Raw genomic sequence first — 15,095 nt, forward strand, 5'->3', positions numbered from 1 at the left:
GTCCTGGCAGCGCTGGCCATGTCATGTTATGGACTCTACTGAGGCCTTGGTCTGAGCACACATGTCCACTGGACTGTGTATGCCATCATAGCAAGCACCTCAAACAGGACGGCCTGCAAACCCTCGGCTCAGACTGGAGGCTACTGCACACCATATGAACAAGCAGGGGTTTTGCTGCACATACAATGTTCTCTGCTTTTGGGGACATACAACGGGGACTTAATATTTTCCTACTGCCATTTCTCAGCATGTACTATCAAATTAGTCTATCTTTGAGTTGGATTGTACCAAACAAGCACATCCATCTGTGGGGATGCATATTTGCTTTCATCTTTAATAAGTAGTAAAAATGTATGTACACCAAAGATTGTTTTAAAATAAACTATCAATGACTTATTATCAATAAATGTTTAACGTGTATACCTATTTTATATATTTGGGATTGCATAAGAATTTCTTGAGTAAAAAGGGGTCACAAATGGGAACAGTTTAAGAAACCCCATCTGAGTAATATCCTTTTTTTTTTTTTTTTTTTGGTTTTTCGAGACAGGGTTTCTCTGTGTAGCTTTGTGCCTTTCCTGGAACTCACTTGGTAGCCCAGGCTGGCCTCGAACTCACAGAGATCCGCCTGGCTCTGCCTCCCGAGTGCTGGGATTAAAGGCGTGCGCCACCACCGCCCGGCGAGTAATATCCTTTTAATAGGTGACATGAGTCACAACCAAACTCCATGGCAGAAACAATCAGACAAACAGCCTCACAGTGATGTAGTGAGAGGTATATATTATTTGTGTGCTATTCTTTAGAAAAAATATTTAACTAGGGGGGTGCTGGAGAGATGGCTTAGTGGTTAAGAGCACTGGCCGCTCTTCCAAAGGATCTAGGTTCAATTCCCAGCACCCAGATGGCAGCTCACAACTGTCTATAACGAAAGACCCAGTGGATCCGACTCCCTCACAAAGACATGCAGGTCAAGCACCAATGATTATAAAAATTAAAAAAATTTTTTTAAAATATTTAACTGGAAGGTTGGAGAGATGGCTCTGTGGTTGATAGCACACAGAAGACTGAGGTTCGATTCCTAGCACCCACATAATGGCTCACAATCATCTGTAACTCAGTTCCAGGACATCTCTTCTGGTCCCTATGGGCTCTGTATGCAGACAGGACACAGACATACATGCAGGTAACACCTACACACATAAAACTAATTAATTAATTAATTAAAAAAGAGAGAAAAAATGTTTTCTCCACCTAGGTGCACGTTGGTGGTGGCAGCATACACTAGCTACAATACCAGCACTTGAGGGTGGAGGCAGGAGGATCCAGGGTTTGAGCAATAGGCTCAGCCACACGAGACCTTCTTAAAAAGAGGTCAGCCCTAACCACATATAAGCAAAACCATATGACCTTGGAAGGTTGTATTTATAAATTTATACATACACACATGTAACAATAATAATTAAAGAATAAGGGTATGGATTTGAGAAGGGGCCATGGGAGGGATTAAAGGAGAAATGATGTAAATACAGTATTCATATATGAAATTCTCAAAAGAGAAATAATTAAGTTAAAAATAAAAGATGAAGAAAAGAAAAACTTGGCTTGCTAGTCAAATAAGTATCCAATCCCCACAAGCCCATTTGTTGGCTCTGTAACTGCCATCTTGACAAAAGAACTTGTTCAACACTTAAGGGAATGCAAGCTCTGTAAATCTAAAAGAACAGCCCCTCACAGTGTTGCTGAGTCCTTATGAAGAGAAGGACCAGGAATCCTCAGGACAAGAAAACAAACCCTTTTCTAGGTTTCAAAGTCAGATAAATCTTAAGGAATAAAGAAATAAACTAAATTTCCCAAATATTTCCCCCTGCATTCCATTTAGGCCACTAGAAGTATAGGTTTTTGTAAGCAAACAAATCAAATAAATAATCTTTTTACTTTCTGTGTTACATAAAGAAGACAGGACCATTCTTAAAACCCTTTAAGGCAAGCTGAAGAAGTTTCAGTCTTTCCTAGGGGAGTCTTCTGTTCTTTCCTCGTCCTGGTTTGATTCTGGATTAAGTCGCTCTTACCTAACACTATTGCTACCTCACAATAAAGCAGCTGTTGTGCTGCACTCGCTAAGGGGGTTGCTTCCCAGTGCACCAGAAAGGGAGCACACAGTCCTTCCCGCTATGGACGGACATGCTAGATGGGACACTCTCCAAAGTGCTGGTCAGCAAGCACCTGAGACAGGACCTGACAATGAGAAGACAACCAGCATTTCATCAACAGGGGCTGAAAACCGTAGTTAACTAACCAAATGGCTAGACCTCCCAAATGAGAAACTAGTTCAAGCTTTCCCCATGGCCCATGGACGGGACTGATGCTGTTCTCATGCCACAGTGGCTACACCAGACCATCCCAAGTGTGACAGAAAAGTTGGTAGAAAGACCAAAAACAGTGGGGCTGGAGAGATGGCTCAGAGGTTAAGAGCACTGACTGTTCTTCCAGAGGTCCTGAGTTCAATTCCCAGCACCCACATGGTGGCTCACAACCATCTGTAATGAGATCTGGCGCCCTCTTCTGGCCTGCAGACATACATGCAGGCAGAACACTGTATACGGAATAAATCAATCTAAAAAAAAAGACCAAAAACAGCAGGTAAGAACTGGCTTCCTTGTTTAAAGCTCCCCAAACCGCAGTGACAGTGTTTCAAAGCTGCCTGAAGCTCTAACGAGCAGAGAGGTGCCCTGCTGGACCTTCTTTCGACAGCCCTGCTGCTCTCCCATCCTCACAGGTCTCCCATCTTTGTCCTCTGCTCCTAAGTCTCAGTGGAGAGATGTCAGACCTTTGGGGCTTATCCTTCAGGCTCCTTCCTTACTAACCTTGCTAACTCTGCCACCCTTAGGAGCACCTGTAGAACTTTCAAAATGCTGTGGGTGCCTGAACTCCAACCAGAGGGGCCAGGCTGAGGTGGTGTGAGGGCACCAGGTGGCAGAGCACGCTGCATGGTCTCAGCGTGCAGCCAGATGTGGCTGGGAACCACCGCTACTCTCATTTTCCATCGCTGTCCTTTCTGCTCTATGTTGGGAGAGATTTTCTTTGATGGAATTTTTAGAGTCCCATTTCGTCAGTAACTATGGCCAGTATTTTGTTTACTCTGTTTCAGAGACTTTTCTTTTTTTTTTTTTTTTTTTCTGGAGCTGAGGACCGAACCCAGGGCCTTGCGCTTGCCCAAGCCTCTACCACTGAGCTAAATCCCCAACCCCTCAGAGACTTTCTTTTTTTTTTTTTTTTTTTTTTTTAAAGATTTATTTACTATGTATACAGAAGAGGGCGTCAGATCTCATTACAGATGGTTGTGAGCCACCACGTGGTTGCTGGGAATTGAACTCAGGACCTCTGGAAGAGCAGTCGGTGCTCTTAACCTCTGAGCCATCTCTCCAGCCCGAGACTTTCTTAAAATTAGTAATGTTGTTCATTTTTACATGATTTTTATTAGTTGACTGCTCACTCTCCTCAGCACTTTGCAATTCTGTGGCTATAACTTCGCATCTTTCTGCATATACTACTTAGAATAAGATAGGACACTTCTTAGGAAAGGCAAACACGAAGTGCTGAGTTTGTGCGTTCCCTAGTGTCGTCAGAGGCGCTGGCAATGTTAAAGACGCAAGAGGGACAGGCAGGGTCTCCTGAGGTTGAAGTTAAGCAGAAGAGAGATGAATAAAGATGCCAAGATGACAGGTGGAGGGTTTGGTATTTGCAGCACGATTTCAGAGGGAAATGAATGCTTGGGGCAGAGGGAAGTAAAGGTTTAAATTCATAGGGGAAAGAGCCAAGAGGGAATGAAAAGTAATGATTCAAGAGAAGGATGTGCTAAAGTTTCCCCATCAGTTCAATATTCCCAGGCTGCATAAGTTAGAGCTAAACTGAAAGTGTTGCTAAATAAAAATATTTCTTTTAAAAAGTATACTCTTATTTTAAATATTAATTTATTTTATTTTATGTGCATGGGTACTTTGCCTGAATATATGTCTGCACACCACATGCACGCCTGGTGCTTACAAAGGCCAGAAGGTGTCAGATTCCCTGAGTTACAGTTGTGGGTGCTGGGAACTGAACCTGGAGCCTTTAGAAGAGCAGTCAGTGCTGCTACCGAGCAATCTCTCCAGCCCCAGATCAAAGTATTTCCTTAGGTAGGTGGTCATGAAAATGTCTGAATATTTGGAAATGCGAACCATAAAATGTTACAGTTTGTGAAAGGATGAGCTACATCTATGTGCAGCTGAAGGTTATCTAGCTAAGCCTGGAAGCATTAAACACTCAAATCATGGAACTAGGAAAGAAATCTTTCTTAAGTGAATGTTCATTCAAAAAGAACACCATTGTTGGCTGTAGGTAAAGTGCATTAAAGAGAACACCATTGGGGTAGATAAAGTGCGTCACTCTGGTGCCCAGTGAGACTTGGTCTCCTAGGCACAGAGAGTTATGGGTAGGACTGCAAGCAACACAAACTGCTTGTAACAGTACGGGTCACTACAGCTGCAGGTATCTATAGAGTCACTCATTACAGCTACACAGGCACACCACCTAAACATCAAATGTCTGTCTTCATCATCAGTTCTCCTTAGGGTTACCACAGCTGCAAACATCACCTGTATGGAACAGGTGAAGCCTTACCCACTGCAGGAAAACCACCTTGTAATACTGACAAGAAAAACAAAGAAACAAAAAAGGGGATGTGCCAACACATCCTTTTTGTTTTTGTTGTTACTATTTCAAGGCAGGCAGGCTGGGCTGGGACTCACGGAGATCCGCCTGCCTCTGCCTCCGGAGTGCTGGGATTAAAGGTCTGCACTACCATGGCCGAGCTGCCTTTTTTTTTTTTTTTTTAAGAAAGGGTCTCTGTATACAGCCCTGGCTGTCCTGGAACTCCCTATGTAGATCAGGCTGGCCTCGAATTTACAGACATCTGCCCGCCTTAAAGGGGTGCACCATCACGCCAGGCACCAACACATCTTAAGAGAAAAGACAATGGCACACACAGAACAATTTGTAGCATGGTCCTGTTTTTAGGAAGCAATGTGTATGTATTTGCATATACGTATTCCAAGAAGTCTGCAAAGATCCTCAGCAAGCAAAGCCCCTTGCTCAAACAGTAACACCCACTAGACAACAAGGCTGGCAGGAGCAGAAGGACCTGGAGCGTATGGCTGGAGCAGGCTGCACAAGACCTGCTCTCACCGACACAGAACAACAGAAGAACGGGAGGAGCAGGCTAACGATGGTACACCTACTGAAGATTTTTTTTTTTTTTTTTTTTTTTTGAGACAGGGTCTCTATGTAGCCCTGGCTATCCTAGAACAGCCTCAAACTCAGGAGATTTGCTTGTCTCTACCTCCTAAATGTTGGAATTAAAGGCATGTGCTACAGCGGACAGTTGCCAGGAGTCTCTTCTCTCCTCCCACCATGTAGGTCCCAGGGACCACTGCAAGTGCCCTCTAAGGCTGGTACAGGGACTCCAGCGGGGACACGCTGAGTGGGGGTGCTCTCAGCACATCTGGGAGAGAGTCCTGGTGACAGTTAGGGAGTTTAATGGTAAACAAGATGAAAATGTTGTCACTCCCACTGCTGGACACTGAACTCAGGGCCATGCTGTGCATGCTAGCAGCACTCTACCCGAGCTACACCCCTAGCCTGGTTCTCAAGCTTTTATGGCCCAAGCCTCACTGCTGATTACTTGTACGTTGGGCAGCACAACTGAAACCCCCTGCGGAAGAAGCTGAGCTGAGGAAGCTGAGCATCACCATGACAGGTTGAAGGATCTATTCCCAAAGCCCTGAGGAGACTGCCCTGCTGCCCTGTGCTCCCACCCTGTCAATCTTCTAAGCCCTCAGTGCGCATCCACCTGCTGAGGCAGGCAGTCCAGGCCCTCTCCAGCACTTTCTTGACTTGATGTTCTGCTAACAAACTCCACAGGGCTCTATATGAAGTCATGAAACCCCAGGCCAAAGGTCTATCTGATAGGCATGGCTATTAAATGCTGTAGGACTGATAATAACGTTCAATAGTCTTCACGTCTTCCTAGGAATAAAGCCTCAACTCGGGCTGGAAACATGGCTGGGTGGTTAAGAACGCTGGCTGCTCTTCCAGAGGACTTGGATTCAATTCCAAGCACCCACATGGGAGCTCACAACCATCTGCAACTCTGGGTCTAGGGGATCCTTCACCCTCTCCTAGCCTTCTTGGGCATTGGGCATGCACTTCATACACATACACACATGCAGGGAAAACATCCATACACAAAAAATTGAAAACAAAACAAAACAAACTCCACTTATTGACTTACTTATTTAGTATCTTTCTTTCTTTGTTTTGTGTTTTGAGATTTTGAGATCCTGAGTTTGAACCCCAAGAGGGGAATCCAAACCTACGCTCTGCCAGGCACTGTTCTAGAGGAAACACTACAACAGAAACATGTGTCTCCATGAATCGTACACTCTGGCAAGGGCTGAGACAGCACAAATGGACCTCTTTAACTTTGGTATGTGTTCTTTGGTTGTTTTGGAGATAGGGTCTCACTATGTAGTCCTGGATGGCTTGAAACTTGCTAAATTAACCAGGCTAACCTCAAGTTCAGAGATTTGCCTGCCTCTGCCTCACAAGTGCTGAGATTAAAAGGGTATGCCACCACGCCCGGCTCCATGTTTTTAATCTTAAAAAAAAAAAAAAGAAAAAAATCAAATTTCTACTTGGTACCAGAGTGGTAGATTAACCTGAGGTGACTCATTAACGCCTAATAGTTTAGTTCCAAGTCTGCTGCTGGTTTCTAAAAACATACCAACAGAAGCCAATAAATACCCCAGAGTGTGTAATATGTCACTTTGTTTTTATACCTCCACTGCTTAGTCTAAATAAAAGGCATATAAGCAGCACTCAATAAATGGTGAAAAGAACTGTGATTTCAAAAGCAGTCAAAACAAAGATGGTAAAATACCAGGCAGTATAAAGAATCAGTGCTAAAATGCCATGCCATGGCAAGCTGACTAAATTACTTCTCTAAATTAAATCTGGAAAAAATTATGCTGCACCCAATTGTATCTTTAAAATGAGAAATACGATTTGTTCTCCCCAGGAGTGATAACTAAGATAAACTGGGAATAACTAAACATGTAGGTGTGAAGTGCACTGGAAGCATCTGTGTCCACGCCACGCAGCAAGCATCTCCGTGACACACAGGCCTGGCAATCAGAAGGGAGATGGCTCACAGAGAAAAGAAACCCAGAGCCGAGGTTTTACACACCATCATATCCCACAGCGGCAGACGGTCAGCAGCTGAGAGCACCGACTGCTCTTATGGAGGACCTGGCTTTGATTCCCAGCCCACACAGCCCCTCATAAACAGTGGTAATTCTAGCTCCATGTTATCTAGCCTCTGCAGGTACCCCCGCAACACACACACACACACACACATATACACACACACACACACTGCACAGGCATATATGCAGTCAAAACATCCATAACACATAAATAAAATATTGCATTATCTTGTAATAAACCAGTGTCTCATTCAAACATTTCAATGTAAATCAAGCAGATGTTAAAAACATGGCTTCCTTGTGTTTCTTAAAAGTAATTTTTAAGTCCAAAATAAAAACTGTACAAGAACAGCACTTCATAACAAGAGTTGAAAAACGCTAAAGAATGATTTCCTTAAGAGTACTAAAAAAGCACACGAATGAATGCATTTTGAGTTATCTCTAAAAATAAATTTCCTGTACTTTAAAGATAAATTACAGCAAAATTTAATATGTAACATCTGTTTGTAGTTTGTATACCTTTCTAATTTCTGGAGATTTGAAGGCTTGTGAGCACATGGAATAAATAAATTTTTAAAGAAAAAGAATAGCATTTTGGGCCTGTGAACAAGCCTTCCTCACGTAAGAACAAAAGCTTTGGCCACCTTGAGTCCCCATTCTGAAGGTAGGTGGCTTAAAGGCCAGAAGGCACACGCCCTCATCTACAGGCACCAGCTACAAAGCCTTTGCCCTCACTCAATTTTCCTAGTTATAAATTGCAGGGGGTTAGGCTAAAACAACACTCCAGCTCTAAGACTTTATATTTAGAAATTACCTTTAATGAATAAATCTATGCTTTGTGAGAAGTCAGATTTGGTAGGCGGAAAGGGAAAAATTCCCAAGGAATAAAAAGTTATTTTAGTATTATAGAACTCAACTCCCCATTCTAGCCCTCTGGGCAATAAATAAACAAACAAACAAATTAATCAATCAATTAATTAGCTCTGAGCTTCTCTTAGACACAGCCCTAGTTTTCTGGAGCTGCTAGAACACATGACTATAGGCTCGCTGGCCGAAACCACACGGTTTATAAACCTGCGGTTCTGGAGCTGAGACAAGCAGAAAAAGCAAGGCAAGAGGGCGGACCCTGCCTATGAGCCTGGGTGTGCGGGAAGGGCCGCTCCTTGGCCTTCCCCAGATTCCAGGTGCTACCTACAGGGTCTGTGCCGGTGGTCCCTTCCTCCATCTTCAAATGCTGCATTTCTTTGTTGGTTCCTAAATGAATCTTTCAGTGTGATCCATTTGTGTATTCTCATGGAGGCCGGAAGTGGACTTCAGGTGCCTTCCTGAGTTGCTCTCCACCTTACTTTTTGTAACTGAGTCTCACTGAACCTATCCCTTGCAAATTTGGCTGGACTGTCTGAACAACAAGCCCAGAGACTCTCCTGTTTCTGCCTTCCCAGGATCACACCACCACAAGTGGTTTTTAATGTGAGTGCTGGGGTCTGCATCCAGGTCCTGGTGCTTACGTAGCAAGCACGTTACCAACTGAGCCAAACACAGTTCTCTTGCATCATTCCTTTGTAGTTATATCTCCTGCCTTCTAACCAGAAAGCTCCTCTTCTTTTTAAGAACTCATGTAAGCAGGGTTTAATGATGCACTCCTTCAGTCCCAGCACTTGAGAGGCAGAGAGAGGTCTGTAGATCTCTATGAGTTCGAGGCAAGCCTAGTCTACAGAGCTTGTCCAGGACAGCCAGGGCTACACAGAGAAACCATGCCTCAAAACTCCTCAACCACCCCCCCCCAAAAAGAACTCATGTGACAAAGTAGGGACCAGCTGGAATAGGAATATCCAGTCCCTAGCTTTAAAAACACCTACAATGTGCCCTTTGCCCTGGACAGCAGCATCCACAGCCCTTCAGGAGCCATTCATTTGCTTACGATAGTCACGCAGTCAGCTGACCAACACCATGAGTTTCTCCCAAGAATACAGTCAGTAGGTTCCTTCATCCCACGTTTAGGGCTCTCCTACTGTTCTGCCCTTTCTTTCTCTCTACCATCCATTTGGTTAATCAAGTTCTGATAGCCAAGTAAAATCTAATATTTCATAGACATTCTGAAAATACGTTCAGCATGTCAGAGAACACACCAGGGCACTTATCTAGTCTGTCTGTCTTTGTCTTCTTCTTTCTTTGCCTTTTCTTTTTGGTTTCCTGAGACAGGGTTTCTCTGTGGAGTCCTGGCTGTCCTGGACCTCACTCTGTACACCAGGCTGGCCTCGAACTTAGAGATCTGCTTGCCTCTGCCTCCCAGTGCTGGGACTAAATGTGTATACAACACATTAAAATTGTAAGAAAACAATACACACAGCACACATTCTTCCTCCTCACTAACACTGAAGAGAAGTACTTTACGCAGCACACTATAAATGCTGGAGAATGTATAAGCATGTTCCTTAGCAGACTGTGTGAGAAACACACAACAAATTGCTCATATTCTAGCATACAATGTGTGAGTATGTGCACTCTCTCCATCCCCATAAAACCACCACCACAATCCAGACAATGAATAGATCTCCCATCCACAGGATTTTCCTGTGTCCTTTTCTAACTCCTCCTTTCCCAGCTCAGCTCTCCAGGTGGTCTCTGATCTGCTTGCTGTGTAGCTCTGTCTGTCCTCGAACTCAAATGATTCTCCTGCCTCATCTCTTAACGCTGGGATTATAGGAGTACCACCATAACTAGTCCCATTGTTTTTTCTTTTACTTATTTTACTTCAGAAAAATTTGGTACATTCAAAACTTCAAAGATTTTCTTCCAGAAATTTCATAAATGTGTACTTTACATTTAAGTCTACAATCAACTGGGTTTACTTTTTTAGGGGGTACAGAAGTCTCTGTGCTCACAGACATGTACTGGGGACCCAGACTGACCTTTGTGCTAGCTGTATGGCTGAGGACATTCCAGCACTGGACACTTCCTCATAAACTCGTTTTCTCAGTCGGGCTGTAGAACCTAACTTTATGAAAGGTGTCACATGTACTTTACAGAGTCAATGTAGTTACGCCTGACCTATATTTAGATTATTTTGTTCCTCAGAGACTTAGGCATGCTTTGTTGTGCACAAGAATAGTTTTCACCAGACTGTGCTGTGCTTAAATGAGCCTAAAATAAAGCAATGGGGTCAGACTCCCGAAGTTTGAACTAATACTCGCTACTGTGCCATCTTGCGCCTCCTTGCCTCCCGCAGCTGGCTCCACTCTACTGCCCCCTGCTGGCGGAATTAATCCTTGAGGGTTAAAAAAATCTAACGCCATTTGGCAAACAGGTATTATTCATATCTCAGAATTTGGACATTTAAAATATGTTCGTGAACAGTTGATACTTTTTCTAATACAGTTGCTTCTACTCTCCAGGTGAGACCACTTCGACTGCCATTAATCATCTGTTACACAGCTCCTTTCTAAGACTCCCATCACAACTAAAAACTGATAATGGTCCTGTTTACTAGCAAGCACTTTAAGGAATTTTGCAACTATGAGATTTTAATCATGATCCTGGAATCCCTTACAATACACAGTGTCAAGCTACAGGGTTAATCTATTGTGAAATGATGACACCAAATACTTAAACAGCAAATTTTAAAAATAAAAAGGAGTTATATAAACCTACCTAAACCTCCACATACCAAGATGTATAGTATGAACAAGGATTCTTTTCTTTTCTTTTTTTGGTTTTTTTCGAGACAGGGTTTCTCCATGTAGTTTTGGTGCCTGTCCTGGATCTCACTATGTAGACCAGGCTGGCTTCTAGTTCACAGAGATCCGTCTGGCTCTGCCTCCCAAGATCTGGGATTAAAGGTGTGCATCACTGTCGCCCGGCAAGGATTATTTTCTTAAATACAAAGATCAATTTGCTCCAAAGCTTTTGTTTGTGAAAAGACAGGTTTTTTTTTAATTTTATATTTATTTTATGTGCATTTGTGTTTTGTCTGCATGTATGTCTGTGTGAAGGTGTTGAATCCCCTGGTTATGAACTGCCATGTGGGTGCTGGGAATTGAACCCAGGTCCTTCGGAAGAACAGTCAGTGTTCTTAACCACTAAGCCATCTGTCTAGCCCCCGACAGTCTTTTTTTCTATTAAACAAATTCTAAAGACTTATTATTTTATGTACATATTTTGCCTACATGTATGTCTGTGCATTATGTGCATGCCTGGTGCCTGTCAAGGTCAGAAGAGGGCTCCAGATCCCCTGGGACTGTTGTGAGCCACCATGTGGACTATGTTCTTAAGGGTTATTACTTCTGCTTCTTTTTTCGCCCAAACTATTGTGTTCAAGTTCGGCGTTATAACACTGGCATCACAGAATGAGTTAGGAAATATTCTATGTCAATGTTATCCAAGAGTCTGTGCAAAACTAATGTTATGGTTCTTCAAACATCTAGTAGATTCCTCAGGGAAAGCCATGTAGGGCTTAGTTTTCCTTGAAGGAATTCAGCCTTTTCTTTGTTTTCAATAGATGAAGCACTTCCCAGGCTATTCATTGCTTCTGAAATAAGCTTTGCTGTCTTGAATCACTGTCTACTTATTATCATAAAGCAACTCACACTGTTTTTAATCTTCTTTCTAAAACTGCATCTTCTATACTTTTGTTACTTTCACTCTCAACTGGTAATGTGTGTCCTCTCTCTTCCTTCTGGTCAACCAGGCTAGAAATTCATAGACCATATTTGTGTTTTCCAAGAGACAACTTTTTACTTCATTGGCTTTCCCTACTATTTTCCTATTTTCTATTTTCCTGATTTAAGCTTTTATCTTTGATCTGTTTCTTCTGTTTACTTTAGCTTTTATCTTTCTTTAGTTTCTTTAAAAGTAAGCTAGATACTTCTTTGTGACTTTACACTTTTGAATTTGTCCTTTGAGTATTTCCATAACTATAAATCACAAATTTTGATGACTTATTAAAATTCAAGTTTTTAAAATAACCTTTGAGTTTCTGAGAAATGTGTTCATTTCTAAATGTTTATAATTTTTCTGGGTATTTTTCATTTTTAAAAATAATTTTTTTTGAGACAGAGTTTATGTAGCTTTGGCTGGTCTAGAGCTGACTATGTAGACCATGCTGGCCTCAAACTCACAGAGATGCACCTGCCTCTGTCTCCTAGGTGTTGGGTTTCAAAGGGTGCACCACTGCACCCAGCATATTTCTTCCATTTTATTTTGTATGTATGGGCGTTTTGCTCACATGTCTGTCTGTGTATCATGTGTGTGCCTAGTGCTCTCAGAGGCTGGAAGAGCTCCTGGAACTGGAGTTACAGATTTTATGGGCCATCATGTGGGTGCTGGGAACTGAACCCAGGTCCTGTGGAAGAGCAGTCAGTAGTACTCTGAACTGGTAAGCCATCTCTCCAACCCCCAGCACTGATTTTATTTTTTATCTAAGACAGGATCTCACTATGCATCTCTGGCTGTCCTGGAACTCACTAGGTAGACCAGACTGGCTTCAAACTCAGAGATCTACTTGCCTCTGCCTTGTGAGTGCTGGGATTAAAGGTATGAGTCACTATGCCCAGACCCAGCATTTATTTTTAATTTAATTCCTTTTGGTCAGAATACATACTCGAGTATCAAGTCATGGAAATCTTTGAACACTATCTTATGAACTAAAATATGAACTCTCTTAGTATCTTATGTGAAACTGAAAATAAAGTGTATTTGGTTTATAATGGATAGACTATTATCACAAATGTCAATTCAGGTAGTTGGCATTCACTTCTGATGCTCCCCTGGGGGAGTCGTTCACTGGTCTATCAGTTGATAGGATAATTAGAGACCTCTTTCTTCAAGGTTTATCAGATTCTGATTTATGTATTTTGAAGTTCTGTTTATAGGTACATAAATATTTCAAACTGTTAAATATTTAGGACTGATGACCCCTTTAACTTTTTTTTTTGTTTTGTTTTGTTTTGTTTTTCGAGACAGGGTTTCTCTGTGTAGTTTTGGTACCTGTCCTGGATCTCACTCTGTAGACCAGGCTGGCCTCACACTGCCTCCCGAGTGCTAGGATTAAAGGCGTGACCCACCGCCGTCTGGTGACCCCTTTAACAAAAGAAGGTCTTTATCTCGGTAATCTTTTTTTGTTTTTAACATTTATGTGTAGGTATGTGTGCATATGAATGTTGGCAGAAGCTCCAGCTCCAGAGTTGCAGGGGTGGTGGTGAACCACCCAGTGTGGCTGCTGGAAACTGGACTCAGGTACCCCGGAAGAACAGTAAAATACTCTTAACTACTGAGTCCATTTTTTCTAGTCCCTATTCTTGGTAATCTTGTTGGCTCTAAAATCTAATTGGTGAAAAGTCAGTACAATCATTCCAGCTTCCTTTAGATAGTATTAGCAATGAGTATTCTCTTCTATTTGTATCTATTTGTATGTTTTTATCCCCACAGTGAGTTTCTCCGAGGCAGCACACAATGAGTTATTATGCAACTTAGAGCACTCTGTCTCTTAACTGAGGATTTCTAGGCCTTTTATACTTAATGTGACCACTGATGCAGTTTTTATGTGAATCTACCTACCTTCTTACTGTGTATCTCCTATTAATCACATCTTTTTTACATTTTTCTTTTTTTTCTTGCCAAATTTTGAAATTCCTGGCTATCTTTTTCTTCCAAAAAAAAAAAGGGGGGGGTTAATGTGATCCTTTTTCTTTTTCTTTTTTTTTTTATTTGCCTTTTTCTTTTAAAAACTACAATTATATACATATCATGTCCTCGTGGTTTCTCAGGTCTTAAGTCCAATCGGAGAGCTGCCGGTTACTGACAAAGTCTGCCCAGCACTACTGCACTCTTGAGGTTACTGGGCCACGCTGATCACTGATGTGGTTCACAGGCATCGTAGCGGGAGAGGACTGTTGGTTGCCTCCCTCCTTTGGAAGCTGCATGGTATTTTCTGGTACCATGAAAGCTAGTCCTCAGGGAAAAGGTATTCAGGTCAATTCTAGCTCAGGGGTCTCTGAGCTCTGTGTCTGAGGTGCATGGTGTCTCCAGCAATAGGGGATTTCCCTTACACCTCTGGGGGGCACCCAAGGGCAGTAACAATAGGCTGTATGTTTTGGGAGTCTCAACAACTCAAAAGAGGGAGCCTCGGGTCTCCTATTAGGGTTTTGTTGAGTGCTCTTTAGCTGTTAGAGGGAGCACCATCAGCCTACTGTGTATCTTCTTCCCTGAGATATCTGCTCAGATTACTTCTGGTGGGGGTGTGCAGGTAGTGGCAGTCTATTTCCACCTTTGTTATATTCTTATTACTTTTGTGGTTGATAGCGGTGCTAGCAATCAAACTATTTCATCACACATGGTGCACAGATACACATGCAAGCACCCATACACATAAGATACACAGTAAATAAAAGTCCATTCACTGTATGAAGCCATTCACTAAAGACCAGAACAGGTAAATCCAGTGGTGGAAGGCAGGGGCTGGAGAGACGGGCAGGTGGATGGGGAGTGACTGCTGATGGGTGGAGTTCATTTTGGGTTTTGGATGCTCTGGAGTAGAGAGTAGTGGTCTGAACACATTGGAAAACTGAGCTGTGCACTCTAAAGGGTGAACACCACAATACCTGAGGTTTAGTCAATAAAGCCATCATAGAACAGTCCATTGAAGACACGGCACGTACTGCTTCCGCCTGCACCATGCCACAGTGCCGTGACACTTCTGCACTTCACTGCCCACTGTGTGTCAAAGGAATCAAAAGACTTGCTTAAGAATCTGTTTGACAGCAAGGCAGTAGTGGCGCAAGTCACTAATCCCAGCAC

At 42.7% G+C, this 15,095-nt stretch overlaps 1 protein-coding gene across 3 annotated transcripts in view; it reads right to left on the reverse strand.

Annotated features, from left to right (window-relative positions):
• Positions 1 to 15,095, reverse strand: part of Fkbp5 (FKBP prolyl isomerase 5) — an 84,569-nt gene that overhangs the window by 50,331 nt on the left and 19,143 nt on the right. The gene's annotated exons all lie outside the window — the stretch shown is intronic.

This window comes from Peromyscus californicus, unplaced genomic scaffold, assembly GCF_007827085.1.
Source record: "Peromyscus californicus insignis strain IS unplaced genomic scaffold, ASM782708v3 Scaffold_19__1_contigs__length_69161282, whole genome shotgun sequence".
Lineage (NCBI taxonomy): Eukaryota > Metazoa > Chordata > Mammalia > Rodentia > Cricetidae > Peromyscus > Peromyscus californicus.